Below are 16,908 nucleotides of genomic sequence, written 5' to 3'. Positions count from 1 at the left end.
GCCATCGCCTGTGCTGCTGTTGCTTCTGCTGTCTCTTCTCCTTTCACAAAACTACAAGAGCTCAGGTTGGGGCTGCTCAAAAGCTTCCCTCAATGTGCTGATTCACTCTAAGTGCCTGCTCATCTGCAGACTGACTTCATGCACTTAAAATAATTCACTTGTTTCATTGTTAGCTCTGTCCTCTCCACTTGCATTTCAGGCCAGAGCAGTATAGTGAGGTCCCAAGCGCTGTCCTGTAAACCACAGGTAAAATTCTAAGGCCCCTCCACAACCATCTGAATGGGCCCCTCTTCTTGGCTAAGGACATTCCCAAGTAAATCTGAAAATCTAGTTCAGGCCATGATGGAAGAGCAGGTCACACAAGCATCATTATAACTTCCTCCCTTTTGGAATTCAGGAAAAGCCAACCAGCATTAACATCAACACAGATCTTAAGTCTGGTAAGAAACATTTACAATCTATTTTCTCTGAAGTTTGCTACCTGGAAGCTTCATCTGCCTGATAAAACCTTGGTCTCTACAACCCCTTATCAAAACCCAGGCATTCCTTTCTACTGATAATAAGTCTTTCTTCTTTTTTTTTTCCTAGACAGAGTCTCGCTCTGTTGCCCAGACTGGAGTGCAGCGGCGCCATCTTGGCTCACCACAACCTCTTCCTCCCGGGTTCAAGCGATTCTCCCGCCTCAGCCTCCTGAGTAACTAGAATTACAGGCATGTGCCACCACACCCGGCTAATTTTCTTTTTTGTGAGACAGAGTTTCACTCTTGTTGCCCAGGCTGGAGTGCAATGGTATGATCTCGGCTCACCACAACCTCTGCCTCCCAGGTTCAAGCGATTCTCCTGCCTCAGCCTCCTGAGTAGCTGGGATTACAGGCATATGCCACCACACCCGGCTGATTTTGTATTTTTATTAGAGACAGGGTTTCTCCATGTTGGCCAAGCTGGCCTCGAACTCCTGACCTCAGGTGATCCACCCGCCTCGGCCTCCCAAAGTGCTGGGATTATAAGCGTGAGCCATGGCACCTGGCCAACTCTTTCAACCAATTGCCAATCAGAAAAAATTTAAAATCTGCCTGTGACCAGGATACACTCCTCACAAGCACTTCGAGTTGTCCTGCCCTTCCATATGGAACCAACGTAAGTCCTATATGTATTTGACTGATGTCTCATGTCTCCCTAAAATGTATAAAACTAGGCTGTGTCTGAGCACCTTGCGCACATGTTCTCAGGATCTCCTGAGGGCTGTATCACAGGCCATTGATCACTCATATTTGGCTCAGAATAAATCTCCTCAAATACTTTTTTGTCAACAGTCCACTGGGCTCAGGTGAGCAGGGCCTGAAACAGATGACATGGAAATTTATAATAAAATAAGGGGCCCGTGCCTTAAGACATACCACAAAGTAAATATAACACTGTACAGGCTCTCTCGGGTGACCCTGGACTACAGAATGTGGGTTGTGGGGAGGGAGAGACGTGTACTTTTTCCTGCAGATCATGGCTTGGGTGCACCTAGAAACAGGCAAATACCACCCCTTCTTTTCTGGAAAGGTGGGGCCTGACAGCTTTGCGTGGGGAACCAGTGTCCTGTTACAGTTCAGGTCTAAAATGCCTGCTGAGTAAATAAACATGTTGTTCTCAACCTAACCCGAAAAGCCTGATATTTGTAGGAATAAAATTGATCTTTCCTACCCTGAGCAAAGTGCTCCAAATATGCTCAGTCATGGAGTGGAGACAGATAAGTAAACAGACGCTGGGAATAGAGTGGAGATAGATAAATAAAAGTTGCTGGGGATATGTCGTGATACAGAGCCAGGCCAGAGTCAAGCAAGGTCCTGCATTGGCATTCTGCCAGCCTTTCCTGCAGGAAAATGTGTGAAAAAGCTCTTGGGGTGATGGGAAGGGGTGTGCTGTTTTGAAATCGGAAGATAAAAACAGAGCCATGGAGGTTCTGCGCCATCGCCTTGGAACAGATGGTATCTGCCTCCACATCTGCAATGACTCAGATCTCTGCTCTGGGCATACCTGCAGTCAAATCAGGGCTGCCCAGACATCCTGTGTTTGTGAAATGCTGAGAAAAACAGAAGGGGACTAACTGGCTTCTAGCAGTTGCCTACTCATCCACCCTCTTCCAAACACCCAGGCTGGGGAGTAACATTTTGGGGATGAGTCCTCGTAATGCTGCTTCTCTCTGGAGAGCAATGTGTGAAAATTGACCCAAGGAGTTGTCTCATGGGGTGAGGCATGATTGGCTGTCTTTTCTCGGAGCCTCCCTGAGGCTCATCTACCCCCATGCCCTGAGCTCACTGGGGCCTGCCTGGCCAAACAGAATATACCCATTAAGGGAAATAAATTTCCAGGCCACAATAACAAGCATCACCACTTTGAAAAGAAAGAACCATAAACTGAAATTCTTCAGAATAAGAATTTTTAATTAGCCTAATAAACACATTAAAAGATATAAAGGAAAATACTAGAACTATGAAACAAATGAACACAAAAACACCAAAAAGAACCAACAAGAAATACTAAGTTGAAAATATAAAAGTTGAGGCTGGGCACAGCGGCTCAAGCCTGTAATCCCAGCGCTTTGGGAGGCCAAGGTGGGTGGATCACCTGAGGTCGGGAGTTCGAGACCAGCCTGACCAACATGGTGAAACCCCATCTCTACTAAAAATACAAAAATTAGCCGGGCGTGGTGGCACGTGCCTGTAATCCCAGCTACTCAGGAGGCTGAGGCAGGAGAATTGCTTGAACCCAGGAGGCGGAGGTTGTGGTGAGCTGAGATCACACCATTACACTCCAGCCTGGGCAACAAGAGCAAAACTCCCACTCAAAAAAAAAAAAAGGGCCGAGCACAGTGGCTCACACCTGTAATCCCAGCACTTTGGTGTAGGGAAAAGAGAGATCAGACTGTTACTGCGTCTATGTAGAAAGGGAAGACATGAGAAATTCCATTTTGACCTGTACCTTTTTTTTTTTTTGAGATGGAGTCTTGCTCTGTCGCCCAGGCTGGAGTGCAGAGGCGCGATCTCGGCTCACTGCAAGCTCTGCCTCCCGGGTTCACGCCATTCTCCTGCCTCAGCCTCCCCAGTAGCTGGGACTACAGGTGCCCGCCACCACGCTCACCTAATTTTTTGTATTTTTAGTAGAGATGGGGTTTCACCATTTTAACCAGGATGGTCTCGATCTCCTGACCTCGTGATCCGCCCGCCTCGGCCTCCCAAAGCGTACCTTGAACAATTGCTTTGCTGAGATGTTGTTAATTTGTAACTTTGCCCCAGCCACTTTGCCCCAGCCACTTTGCCCCAACTTTGAGCTCACAAAAACATGTGTTGTATGGAATCAAGGTTTAAGGGATCTCGGGCTGTGCAGGAGGTGCCTTGTTAACAAAATATTTACAAGCAGTATGCTTGGTAAAAGTCATCACCATTCTCTAGTCTCAATAAACCAGGGGCACAATGCACTGCGAAAAGCCGCAGGGACCTCTGCCCTGGAAAGCTGGGTATTGTCCAAGGTTTCTCCCCATGTGATAGTCTGAAATATGGCCTCATGGGATGAGAAAGACCTGACTGTTCCCCAGCCCGACACCCATAAAGGGTCTGTGCTGAGGTGGATCAGTAAAAGAGGAAAGCCTCTTGCAGTTGAGATAGAGGAAGGCCACTGTCTCCTGCCTGCCCCTGGGAACTGAATGTCTCAGTATAAAACCCCGATTGTACATTTGTTCAATTCTGAGATAGGAGAAAAACTGCCTTATGGCAGGAGGCGAGACATGTTGGCAGCAATGCTGCCTTGTTATTCTTTACTCCACTGAGATGTTTGGGAGGAGAGAAACATAAATCTGGCCTACGTGCCCATCCAGGCATAGTACCTCCCTCTGAACTTAATTATGACATAGATTCTTTTGCTCACATGTTTTTTTGCTGACCTTCTCCTTATCACCCTGCTCTCCTACCGCATTCCTCTTGCTGAGATAATGAAAATAATAATCAATAAAAACTGAGGGAACTCAGAGACCAGTGCCGATGCAGGTCCTTGGTATGCTGAGCGCCGGTCTCCTGGGCCCACTGTTGTTTCTCTATACTTTGTCTCTGTGTCTTATTTCTTTTCTCAGTCTCTCGTCCCACCTGACGAGATATCCCACAGGTGTGGAGGGGCAGGCCACCCCTTCACTTTGGGAGGCCGAGGCAGGTGGATCAGTAGGTCAGGAGACCGAGACCATCCTGGCTAACATGGTGAAACCCCGTCTCTACTAAAAATACAAAAAAAAAAAAAAATTAGCCAGGTGTGGTGGCGGGCGCCTGTAGTCCCAGCTACTCGAGAGGCTGAGGCAGGAGAATGGCGTGAACCCAGGAGGCGGAGCTTGCAGTGAGCCAAGATTGCACCACTGCACTCCAGCCTGGGCGACAGAGCGAGACTCTGTCTCAAAAAAAAAAAAGAAAAAAGAAAATATAACAGTTGTACTAAAGAACACAAATGATTGAATAAACAGCAGAATGGACAGAGCTGAGGAATAAATTAGTGGACTGGAATAACAGAAATTCCCCAAAAGGAAGAAGAAAAAATAAAAGAACAGGAAATATAAAAGAATAGCTAAGGGATATGGAGAATAAAAGTGAAATGGTAACATTCAGAAGATAGGATTCCTGGAAAGAGAAAGAGAAAAATGGAAAGGAGGAAATATTTGAAAAAATAATGAAGAAAAAATTCTCAGAATTAGGAAAAAAGATGAAGTGTGAACACAAGATCTGTATACGGATTATTCCTTATTAAAAATAATTTTGGCCAAGCGTGGCCGGGCGTGGTAGCTCACGCCTGTAATCCCAGCACTTTGGGAGGCCGAGGCAGGTGGATCACGCAGTCAGGAGATCAAGACCATCCTGGCTAACACGGTGAAACCCTGCCTCTACTAAAAATACAAAAAATTAGCTGGGCGTGGTGGCGGGCACCTGTAGTCCCAGCTACTCAGGAGGCTAAGGCAGGAGAATGGCATGAACCCGGGAGGCGAAGCTTGCAGTGAGCTGAAATCATGCCACTGCACTCCAGCCTGGGCAACAGAGGGAGACTCTGTTTCAAAAAAAAAAAAATTTTTGGCCAAGCGTGGTAGCTCACGCCTGTAATCCCAGCACTTTGGGATTACACCCAAAGGATTTACTTTGGGATTTACACCCTGTCTAAAAAAAAAAAAAAATTGAGAGTTGGAATATGTCAATGAGGAGAGAGAAGGAAAAATTTACAGCGAGAAACATTTTGGGGAAATTTAAGAATATCAGAGACAAAAAGAACATTCTAAAAATTTCCAGAGAGTCAGAGATCACAGATAAAGGAACAAGAGGCCTATTTATTTATTTATATCTTTTTGAGACAGAGTCTCACTCTGTTGCCCAGGCTGGAGTGCCGTGGTGCCATCTGGGTTCACTGCAACCTCTGCCTCCTGAGCTCAAGTGATTCTCCTGCCTCAGCCTTCTGAGTAGCTGGGATTACAGGCGACCACCACCAGGCTCAGCTAATTTTTGTATTTTTAGTAGAGATGGGGTTTCACTATGTTGGCCAGGCTAGTCTCGAACTCCTGACCTCAGGTGATCTGCCCGCCTTGGCCCCGCAAAGTGCTGGGATTACAGGCGTGAGCCACTGTGCCGGCCGAAGAGGCCTATTTATTAACATTAGATTTTTCAACACCAATACCAGGTGCAAGAAGATAATGGAGTAGAATTTTCAAAATAATGAAGAGAAAGATCTTAGAACCTAGAATCTCTTTTTGAGACAGGGTCTTGCTTTGTTGCCCAGGCTGGAGTACAGTGGTGTGATTATAGCTTACTGCAGCGGCAATGTCCCACACTCAGGTGATCCTCCCATCTCAGTCTCCTGAGTAGCTGGGACTATGGGCACACACCACCATGCCCAGCTAAGTTTTTTGATTTTTAGTAGAGACCAGGTCTCGCTATATTGCCCAGGCAGGTCTTGAAGTCCTGAGCTCAAGCAGTCATCCTGCCATGACCTCCCAATGTGCTGGGATTATGAGCGTAAGCCAATGCACCTGGCTTTGACCTTTAAAACAAGAAACCTCCCCACTGCCCGTGGACCCCATATCTCCTTCCAGTTAGTTGCCACCTCTCTGCTTCCCTCTATAATGAAGCATCTCCAAAGGGTGGTCTGCAGACATTGTCTCCACCCCCTCCCCCCTTTTTTTTTGTTTTAGATTGCCTTTTTTTTTTTTTTCTGCAGTCCTGAAAATCATCACGTACAGATTGTCTTTTAAAAAGAAATAAAATAGGCTGGGCGTGGGGGCTCACGCCTGTAATCCCAGCACTTTGGGAGGCCAAGGCAGGTGGATCACCTGAGGTCAGGAGTTCAAGACCAGGCTGGCTAACATGGTGAAACCCCGTCTCTACTAAAAACACAAAAATTAGTGGGGCGTGGTGGCGGGCGCCTGTAATCCCAGCTACTCGGGAGGCTGAGGCAGGAGAATCGCTTGAACCCAGGAGGCGGAGGTTGCAGTGAGCCCAGATGGCGCCACTGCACTCCAGCCTGGGCAACAGAGCAAGACCCCGTCTCAAAAAGATCCTATTTTCTTTGTGTGTTTTGTTCTTGTTGTTGTTTTGTTTGCTTGTCTGTTTTTTTCAGAGACTGTCTCCCCTTGTTACCCAGGCTGGAGTGCAGTGGAACAATCATAGTTTACTACAGCCTCAACTCCCAAACTCAAGTGATTCTCCTGCCTCAGCCTCCTGAGTAGCTGAGATTACAGGCATGCACTCCCATGCCTAGCTAACAAGGAGTTCTAGCTTATAGGAACTGGTTTAACATTGTTTAATGCAGTGTTTTCCAATTTTCAATTTCAGTTTTTATTTCAGTTTTTGTGTGTGTGTTTGCGGTGGCGGGTGGTGGGGGGTGGGGGACAGAGTCTCGCTGTGTTGCCCAGGCTGGAGTACAGTGGTGCAATCTTGGCTAATTGCAGCCTCTGGCTCCCTGGTTCAAGCGATTCTCAGCCTCAGCCAGTAGCTGGGACCAAAGGCCCACTCCAGGATGTCTGGCTAATTTTTGTATTTTTAGTAGAGACAGGGTTTCACTATGTTGGCCAGGCTTGTTTTGAATTCCTGACCTCAACTGATCCACCGGCCTCGGCCTCCTAAAGTGCTGGGATTACAGGCGTGAACCACTGCGCCTGGCTTTGTCCCTGGTTCTTTAGCCAATGTGTCATATCCGCAAAACATTCTTGCCCACTCTCCTTTTCCCCCAAGCAGCAGCAATAAACTTTCCTTAAAGTCTGTGAGTCTGGCAGAAGGCGGAGGCTGCAGTGAGAGGTGATTGCGCCCCTGCACTACAGCCTGGATGACAGAGAGAGACTCCGTCTAAAATTTTGAAGTGTAGCAGGACGAGCCACAGACAAAACTCCTCAGACACCAGATTAAAGAAGGAAGAGGTTTTTATTCGGCCAGGAGCGTCGGCAGACTCGCGTCATAAGAGCCAAACTGCCCAAAAAAGAAATTCTAGCCCTTTTAAGGGCTTACAACTCTAGGGGGTCCACATGAAAGGGTCATGACAGATCAAGTAAGTGTGAGGAACGTAACTGGGGGCTACATACATCAGCTAACAGAACAAAAAGTTTTACAGTGCTTTCTCATATAATGTCTGGAATTTACAGATAACACTAGTAGTTTTGGTCAGGGGTTAATATTATTATTATTATTTTAACCACCAGGGCCAGGTGGTGGCGCCAAGGTCGTCTAGCTATTTATCTTACTTCTGTTTCTTTCCAACTTTTTGCTTTCTCCCTTTTCTCCTGTCTTATAAACTAGGGAAAAGGGGAGGTGGGGGAGAGGCTGGGAAGGACAACAGGAGAAGTGGTGGTCTCATTCCATAAAAGAAAAGGCTACGGGTCTGGGAGGCAGGCCAGACACTGCCAATGGCAACTGCAGCAAGAATAAGAAACAGTCCCTTCAAAGGAGCCAGGGGTACAGGTGCGCACCACGGAACTCCACTCCCGTGGAGACACAGCAGGGGTGCAAGGATAGAAATCAGATTAGTGATTATCAGAGACTGGCGGCAGGTGAGGGGGGTGCAAAGGGGCACCAGGGCACTTTTTTATTTTTTTGAGACGTTGTCTCACTCTTGTCACCGAGACTGGAGTGCAGTGGCCTGATCTCGGCTCACTGTAACCTCCGCCTCACGGGTTCTAGCGATTCTCCTGCCTCAGCCTTCCAAGTAGCTGGGATTACAGGCGTGCGCCACCACTCCCGGCTAATTTTTTCTATTTAGTGGAGATGGGGTTTCACCATGTAGGTCAGGCTGGTTTCGAACTCCTGACCTTAGATGATCCACCGGCCTCGGCCTCCCAAAGTACTGGGATTACAGGTGTGAGCCACCGCGCACCAGAACACATTTTGGGGTGATGGAAATTCACTATATGTTAATTATGGTGCTGCCGGGCGCAGTGGCTCACGCCTGTAATCCCAGCACTTTCGGAGGCCGAGGCGGGCGGATCACGAGGTCAGAAGAGCGAGACCATCCTGGCTAACACGGTGAAACCCCGTCTCTACTAAAAATACAAAAAATTAGCCGGGCGTGGTGGCGGGCGCCTATAGTCCCAGCTACTCGGGAGGCTGAGGCAGGAGAATGGCGCGAACCCCGGAGGCGGAGCTTGCAGTGAGCCGAGATTGCGCCACTGCACTCCAGCCTGGGTAACAGAGCAAGACTCCGTCTCCAAAAAAATTAATAAAAAGAAAGAAAGAGAGAAAGAAAGAAAGAAAAGAAAGGAAGGAAGAAAGAAGGGAAGGAAGGGAGGGAGGGAGGGAAGGGAAGGAAGGAAAGAAGAAAGAAAGAAAACGAAAGAAAGAAAGAAAGTAAAAGAAAGAAAGGAAGGAAGAAAGAAAGGAAGGAAAGAGTTGGCCGCCATGGCTCACGAAAAAAAGAAAGAAAGAAAGAAGAGTGTTGGCCTGCGGAGGTGGCTTACGCCTGTAATCTCAACATTTTGAGAGGCCGAGGCCGGCAGATCACTGAGGTCAGGAGTTCGAGATTAGCCTGGCCAACATGGTGGAATCTGGTCTCTACTAAAAATTCAAAAACTAGCCAGGTGTGGTGGTGGGCACCTGTAATCCCAGCTACTCGGGAGGCTGAGGCAGGAGAATTTCTTGAACCCGGGAGGTGGAGGCTGCAGTGAGCCGAGATCATGCCACTGCACTCCAGCCTGGGCAGAGCGAGACTCCATCTCAAAATAAATAAATAAATAAATAAATAAATAAATAAATAAATAAATAAGCAAGCCAGACATAGTGGCGCGCGCCTGTTGTCCCAGCTAACTGGAGGCTGAGGCAGGAGGATCGCTTGAGCCTGGGAGATGGAGGCTGCAGTGAGCCGTGATGGGGCCGCTGCACTCCAGCCTGGGCAACGGAGCAAGACCCTGCCTCGAAAGAAAGCGTCCCAAGGCGCCTGGCTCACCGATCCAGAGCGCGCTCTCGGGTCGGCCTCCGCCCTCCAAGCCGGAGGGAAATGCTGTGGTCCCGCCGTCCGCCTGCATCCTCCGGTTCCTTTGGAGGGCAGGGGAGTGGAGCCCACAGGCTCTGACACCCTTACAGTCCAGCTCTGTGACTTGGGGAAGGGAGTGGCGCATGAGGAGGGCGAAGCTGGAGTCCAAAGGAAGGTCCTTCCGTTCCCGCCCCCGACCCGGGATCCGCCAAAGCGACTGCGGAGGCGGGTCCCAGGCCTGTCCCAGGAGGGGGTGTCCGGGAGGGGGACCGATGCCTACGTCAGACAGGAGGGCAGGGGACTCGCGGGATTCGTGGGGAAGCGTGAGGGGAAAGAGCAGGGAATGTGCGCTGGGGACGCGGCCGAGGCGCAGTGGGAGGGGGCCCAGGATTCTGGGTAGTTAGTTGGGGTGGGGCGGGGATGCGCCTGAAGCTCGGTAGCGAGAGGTACTGGGGTCGCGGTGGGAGTCTTAGCAGAACCGCGGTGGAGCCTACTACCCGAGGGACGGGGTAGGGGGCGCGGCTGAGGCAGGTCGGGGTGTGAGGGGTGGGAGGCGCGGCTGAAGTGGGATGGAAGGGCGTGGAGAGGCGAGGGTGGGAGGCGTGGCTGAGGTGGGATGAGAAGAAAGTAGCGAAGTGAGGGGTAGGGGAGGCAGAGGCGAGGGTGGGAGGGAGATGGGGCTGAGGGGTGGGGGGGTGAGGGGTGGAGGAGGCAGAGGTGAGGGTGGGAGGGAGGTGGGGGTGGGGGTAGTGGGGTGAGGGGTGGAGGAGGCAGAGGTGGGGTGGGAGGCAGGTGGGGGTGAGGGGTAGGGGAGGCGGATATGGGGTGGGAGGCAGGTTGGGGGGTAAGGGGTGGAGGAGTTGAAGGCTGGAGGGGTCAGTGGTGGGGGAGGAGGAGGCGCGGTGGGAGGCAGGTGGAAGCGTGAGGGGTGGGGAAGCAGAGGCGTTTGGGAATGCATCCTGTGCCTGCGGAAATTGAGGAAATTCCCCAGAGGGGTAGGGGCTTGGGGCTGGGCTCCCAGATTTGGCCAAGACCTGGCTGTAGCTATTCTGGGTCCTGGGAGAGACGGAACTTCCGGGCCTGGCTGAGCTGTGGCCTCTGGGGCTCCCTGGGGCGGTGTGGGAAGGGGCCATGCTTTGCGTGAGAAATTATCTCAGGCTGGGCAGGCTGTGCCCAGCCAGCTGGTCCCCTTGCCCTCCAGGAGGTGTCTGGTCCCCTTTGGTCCTCTCTGGCCCTGTTTGAGGACCAGCTAGCATTTTTTTTTTTCTCCGCTGCCTCAGTCTTCCTTGCTCCAGGAAGCCTGTGCTCTCTGCTAAACTGCCTTATTCGTATTTCTTTTCTGTGAGATTCAGACACAATCTGCTCAGGGAAGCTTCATCTGGCCAGTTAGACATAGCCCCAGCCCTGGCTTGGGGCCAAGTTTCGGAATTAGTACAAAGAGAAGCAAAGGCTGCAGGTCCAGGCCCTGGCTTGTCTACACCGCTCCATCCCCTACCCCCAGCACCCTCAAGTGTCCCATCTTTTTTTACTTTTAAGGCCAGGGCAGTTTCCACCTTCCAGACCCTGAAATGCTCTCTCCCAACTCTTTTTTTAATTTATATTATGCACAGGCTTTAGACATCTCTTGCACATGTGAGTTGGATATTTTTCTACATCTAAAAGAGATGCCAATTTTATTTTTTAAAGCCAGTGGCAAAAATTTCAAACAGGCGGGGCGCGGTGGCTCATGCCTGTAATCCCAGCACTTTGGGAGGCCCAGGCGGGCGGATCACCTGAGGTCGGGAGTTCGAGACCAGCCTGACCAATATGGGGAAACCCCATCTCTACTAAAAATACAAAATTAGCCGGGCATGGTAGCACATGCTTGTAATCTCAGCTACTCGGGAGGCTGAGGCAGGAGAATCACTTGAACCCAGGAGGCGGAGATTGCGGTGAGCTGAGATCCTGCTATTGCACTCCAGCCTGAGCAACAAGAGTGAAACTCCGTCTCAAAAAAAAAAAGACCGGGCACGATGGCTCACACCTGTAATCCCAGCACTTTGGGAGGTCGAGGTGGGTGGATCACCTGAGGTCAGGAGTTCGAGACCAGCCTGCCCAACATGGCGAAACGCTGTCTCTACTAAAAATACAAAAAATCAGCCAAGCGTGGTGGCGGGCGCCTGTAATCCCAGCTACTCGGGAGGCTGAGGCAGGAGAATCGCTTGAACCTGGGCGGCAGAGGTTGCAGTGAGCCGAGATCGCACCACTGCACTCCAGCTGGGCGATGAGCAAAAACTCCGTCTCAAAAAATAATAATAAAAATAAAAAATAAAAAAATAAAAAAATTTCAAATAGTACAAAGGATGCACCTTATGTGCCTTCCCATCCCTGACCTCTAGTTCCCTGCTCCGGAGGACACATCTGCTACATATTTTGGTGACCTCTTTTTGCTCTTATTAAAAATCTATCTGAAAATAAATTCAAATAAAAGAAACATTTATAAAAAGTTACAAAGTGAAATGAAGCACAATAGGAAAGATAGGGTATAAAGCCTGCTTGGGGTAGATTTTCGTTAGGCGGACACTGGACTGAGTGAGGCTTCTTTTTTTTTTTTTTTTTTGGTTTCTTTTTTTTAATTTTTTTTTTGAGACGGAGTCTGGCCCTGTTGCCCAGGCCGGAGTGCAGTGGCATGATCTCGGCTCACTGCAAGCTCCGTCTCCTGGGTTCACGCCATTCTCCTGCCTCAGCCTCCCCAGTAGCTGGGACTACAGGCGCCTGCGACCACACCCAGCTGATTTTTTGTATTTTTAGTAGAGACGGTGTTTCACCGTATTAGCCAGGATGGTCTCGATCTCCTGACCTCGTGATCCGCCCACCTCGGCCTTCCAAAGTTTTTTTCGTTTCTTTTAATGGAGTCGGAGTCTGGCACTATCTCCCAGGCTGGACTGCAGTGGCGCAATCTCGGCTCACTGCAACCTCGGCCTCCCAGGTTCAAGCAATTCTCTTACCTCAGCCTCCAGAGTAGCTGGGACTACAGGTGCACGCCGCCATGCCTGGCTAATTTGTGAAGCTTCTTGAAATATGAATCCAGTGGTATTGAGATTGAGGAAGTCTTGCTTCCCTGCTTGATTCACTTCCCACTAAAAACACAGGCATTCTTCCCTACACAGGGGACTTTTTAAAATAAAGATATAATTCACATACAATTCACAAATATAAAGTGTACATTTCATTGGTCTTTTAGTATAATTCACAGAGTTGCACAGCTGTCATCACAATCAACTTTAGAACATTTTATCTCCCGCAAAAGAAGCATCATACCTGAGCTGGGCGCATTGGCTCACGCCTGTAATCCCAGCACTTTGGGAGGCTAAGGTAGATGGCTTGAGTCTAGAAGTCTGAGACCAGCCTAGGCAATATAGTGAAAACCTGCCTTTAGAAAAAATACAAAAAAAAAAAAAAAAAGGAAAAAAAAAGACCCAGGTGTGGTGGCATGTGCCTGTAGCTACTTGGGAGGTCAAGGCAGGAGGATTACCCGAGCCTGGGGAAGTCGAGGCTGCAGTGAGCCATAGTCACGTGCCACGGCACTCCAGCCTGGGCGATGGAATGAGACACTGTGTCAAAAAAATAAAAAAAGAAGTCTCATACCTTTTAGCAGTCAGTCCTCCTTTCTACACTCGCCCCCAACATCCCCTTGCCCTAGACAACCACTTTACAGTTCCCTGTTTTGGATATTTCATATAAATGGAATCATGCAGATTACTTCTTGACCTTTCAGCTAAAATCAAGTGTAGTATCTGTTCTTATCAGTTTGACGTGTCCCTTATCTGAGGATGTAATAAAAATAAAAATAAATAAATGGAATCATGCAGTGTGTGATTTTTGTGACTGACTTCTTTCATTTAACCTAATTTTTCAAGTTTCTTCCATGCTGTAGTGTATATCAGTACTTAATTTCTCTTTTTGTGGCCAAATAATATTCCATTAAATGGATATGCCACATTTTATGTATCCATTCGTCACCAGTTAATCATCATTTGGGGTGTTTCTATTTGGTTATTATGAATAATGCTGCTGTAAACATTCATGTACAAGTGTGTATGGACATATGTTTCCATTTCTTTGAGTACACACCTAGGAGTGGAATTGCTGGGTCGTATGGTAACTATGTTTAACTTTTTTTTTTTTTTTTTGAGACAGAGTCTCACTCTGTTGCCCAGGCTGGAGTGCAGGGGCGTGATCTCGGCTCACTGCAAGCTCTGCCTCCCAGGTTGATGCCATTCTCCCGCCTCAGCCTCCCAAGTAGCTGGGACTACAGGTGCCCGCCACCACGCCCGGCTAATTTTTTTTTGTATTTTTAGTAGAAACAGGGTTTCATCATGTTAGCCAGGATGGTCTCGATCTCCTGACCTCGTGATCCACCCGCCTTGGCCTCCCAAAATGTTGGGATTACAGGTGTGAGCCACCGCGCCCGGCCCTTTTTTTTTTTTTTTTTTTGAGACAGTCTTGCTCTGTTGCCCAGGCTGCAGTGCAATGGCAGGATCTCAGCTCACTGCAACCTCCACCATCCAGGTTCAAGCAATTCTCCTGCCTCAGCCTCCCCAGTAGCTGGGATTATAGGCATGTGCCACCATGCCCCACTAATTTTTTTTTTTTTTTTTTTTTGAGACAGACTCTTGCTCTGTTGCCCAGGCTGGAGTGCAATGGGGCGATCTCAGCTCACTGCAACCTCCGCCTCCCGGGTTCAAGTGATTCTCCTTCCTCAGCCTCCGGAGTAACTGGGATTACAGGCGTCCACCACCATGCCTGGCTAATTTTTGCATTTTTAGTAGAAACAAGGTTTTGCCATGTTGGCCAGGCTGCTCTCGAACTCCTGACCTCAGGTGATGCGCCTGCCTGGGCCGCCCAAAGTGCTGAGATTACAGGCCTGAGTCACCGCACCCGGCCTAATTTTTTCATTTTTGATAGAGGAGGGTTTTCGCCATGTTGGCCAGGCTGGTCTCAAATGCCTGACCTCAGATGATCCATTCACCTCGGCCTCCCAGCATGCTGGGATTACAGGAGTGAGCCACCGCGCCCAGCTCTCTATGTTTAATCTTTTGAGGAGCAGCCGGACTGTTTTCCAAAGTAGTTGCACCATTTTACAATCTCCCAGGAGTGTAGGACAGGTCCAATTTCTCCACACCCTTGCCAACACTTTGTTGTTACATGTCTTTCAATAATAGCTATGTTAGTAGTGTGAAGTGGGACCACATTGTGCTTTTGATTTGCCTTTCCCTGATGGCTACAATCCAAGGCCTTTTTGTAACCAGAATTTGCAATTAAGGTTATCTGTCTACCCAATTGTCATTTTCACCGGATGTGGTGATGGCTCTGGAGGACTTCAGGTTGTCCACTTTTCACTTTTTTCTCAACAGCACAGCAGTGCCCTCTGCACTATGATTATAAGCCATCCTGTCATTCAAAGCCTTCTTGAGCACCACTTGGATGCCAGGCACTGTGCTGGTTGCTGGGGATACAGCAACAAAGCAAGATCTCACCCCTTGGAAAGTATGGTGGTAAGCCTGTGGCCCTGGACTTGAATCCTTGCTTTCTCACCTCCCAGCCTTGTGGCCTTGGCCTTACCCATGCTCAGTTTTCTTGTCTGTGAAATAAGGTTGCTCTGGGAGTTACATGTTGAGCGCTTAGCACAGTGTCTGGTGCATAGTGAGTGCTCCGTAAGTATTTTTTATTGTTAAAGGTGAAGGCGGGGACAGTGGCTCATGCCTGTAATCTCAGCACTTTGGGAGGCGGAGTTGGCCGGATCACTTGAGGTCAGGAGTTCGAGACCAGCCTGGCCAACATGGTGAAACCCTGTCTCTACTAAAAATACAAAAGTTAGCCGGGTGTCGTGGCGCATGCCTGTAATCCTAGCTACTGGGGAGGCTGAGGCAGGAGAATCACTTGAATCTGGGAGGTGGAGGTTGCAGTGAGCCAAGATCATGCCACTGCGCTCCAGCCTGGGCAACAGAATGAGACTCCGTCTCAAAAAAAAAAAAAAAAAAGGGAAGCCAGACAATATAATAAATATTACAGTAACGGATAATGAGATGTGGGGGAAGTACAGAGTGTCATGGGAGCACATAGTGGCGATCCCCAGCCCAGTCCAGGGTCTAGGAAAGACTATCTAAAGGAAGTGATGCTTAAATTGAGAGGTGATGGATGAGCAGGAGTTGGCTAGATCAGATCGAGAGCAGTGTGTGTGTGTGTGTGTGTGTGTGTGTGTGTGTGTGTGTGTGTGTGTGTGTGTGTGTGTTCCTGGCAGGTGGAACAGAAGAGGCATGGCATACTGGGGAGACTGAAATGTGTTCAGAATGTCTAGAGCAGTGCTGTCCAATAGAACTCTATGTTTATGAAAAATGTCTCAGGCTGGCACGGTGGCTCACGCCTGTAATCCCAGCACTTTGGGAGGCTGAGGTGGGCGGAGCTCCTGAGGTCGGGAGTTTGAGACCAGCCTGACCAACATAGAGAAACCCCGTCTCTACTAAAAATACAAAATTAGCCAGACATGGTGGTGCATGCCTGTAATCACAGCTACTCAGGAGGCTGAGGCAGGAGAATCACTTGAACCCAGGAGGCGGAGGTTGCGGTGAGCTGAGATCGTGCCATTACACTCCAGCCTGGGCAACAAGAATGAAACTCCGTCTCAGAAAAAAAAAAAAAAAAAGAAAGAAAAAAAGAAAAATTTCTCATCTGTGTGCTATCCGATATGGTAGCCACTAGCCACATGTGCCAACTGAGCATTTGAAATGTGGCTAATGGGACAGTAGAACTGAATGTTTACTGTTATTTTATTATGTATTTATTTTTGAGACAGAGTTTCCCTCTTGTTGTCCAGGCTGGAGTGCAATGGCACAATCTTGGCTCACTGCAAGCTCTGCCTCCCAGGTTCAAGCGATTCTCCTGCCTCAGCCTCCGAGGTAGCTGGGATTACAGGCACGTGCCACTACGCCTGGCTAATTTTTTTTATTTTTAGGAGAAATGGGGTTTTGCCATATTGGCCAGGCTGGTCTCGAATTCCTCACCTCAAGTGATCCACCTACTTTGGCTTCCCAAAGTGCTGGGATTACAGGCATGAGCCACCGCGCCTGGACTAATTTTGTATTTTTAGTAGAGATGGGGTTTCACTATGTTGGTCAGGCAGGTCTGGAACTCCTGACCTCAGGTGATCCACCCACCTCAGCTTCCCAAAGTGCTGGGATTACAAGCATGAGGCCTATTATAATTGATTTAAATCTAAACAGTCATTGTGGCTAGTGACTATCTTATTGGATGGCGCAGGCCTAGAGTGTAATGTGCATGACAGGGTTGCCATGAGTGACGGATAGCGATGGAGAAGGGCATCTGGACTTTGAGGGCTCATGGTATGGAGTTTGCATTTTATTCCAAGCACCATGGGTGAGGTTTTGTAATTAAGTCAAGGCGTTA

General features: G+C 48.9%; 1 pseudogene; it reads left to right on the top strand.

The window, feature by feature from the left end:
* The first annotated feature begins 13,199 nt into the window (after nt 1–13,199).
* Nucleotides 13,200–13,339, top strand: LOC115934906 (uncharacterized; annotated as a pseudogene).
* The last annotated feature ends 3,569 nt before the right edge of the window (nt 13,340–16,908 follow it).

Source organism: Gorilla gorilla, chromosome 4, assembly GCF_029281585.2.
Source record: "Gorilla gorilla gorilla isolate KB3781 chromosome 4, NHGRI_mGorGor1-v2.1_pri, whole genome shotgun sequence".
NCBI classification, from domain to species: domain Eukaryota; kingdom Metazoa; phylum Chordata; class Mammalia; order Primates; family Hominidae; genus Gorilla; species Gorilla gorilla.
The sequence above is the reverse complement of the archived record's forward strand: the minus strand, read 5'-3'. Positions and strand labels throughout refer to the sequence as shown.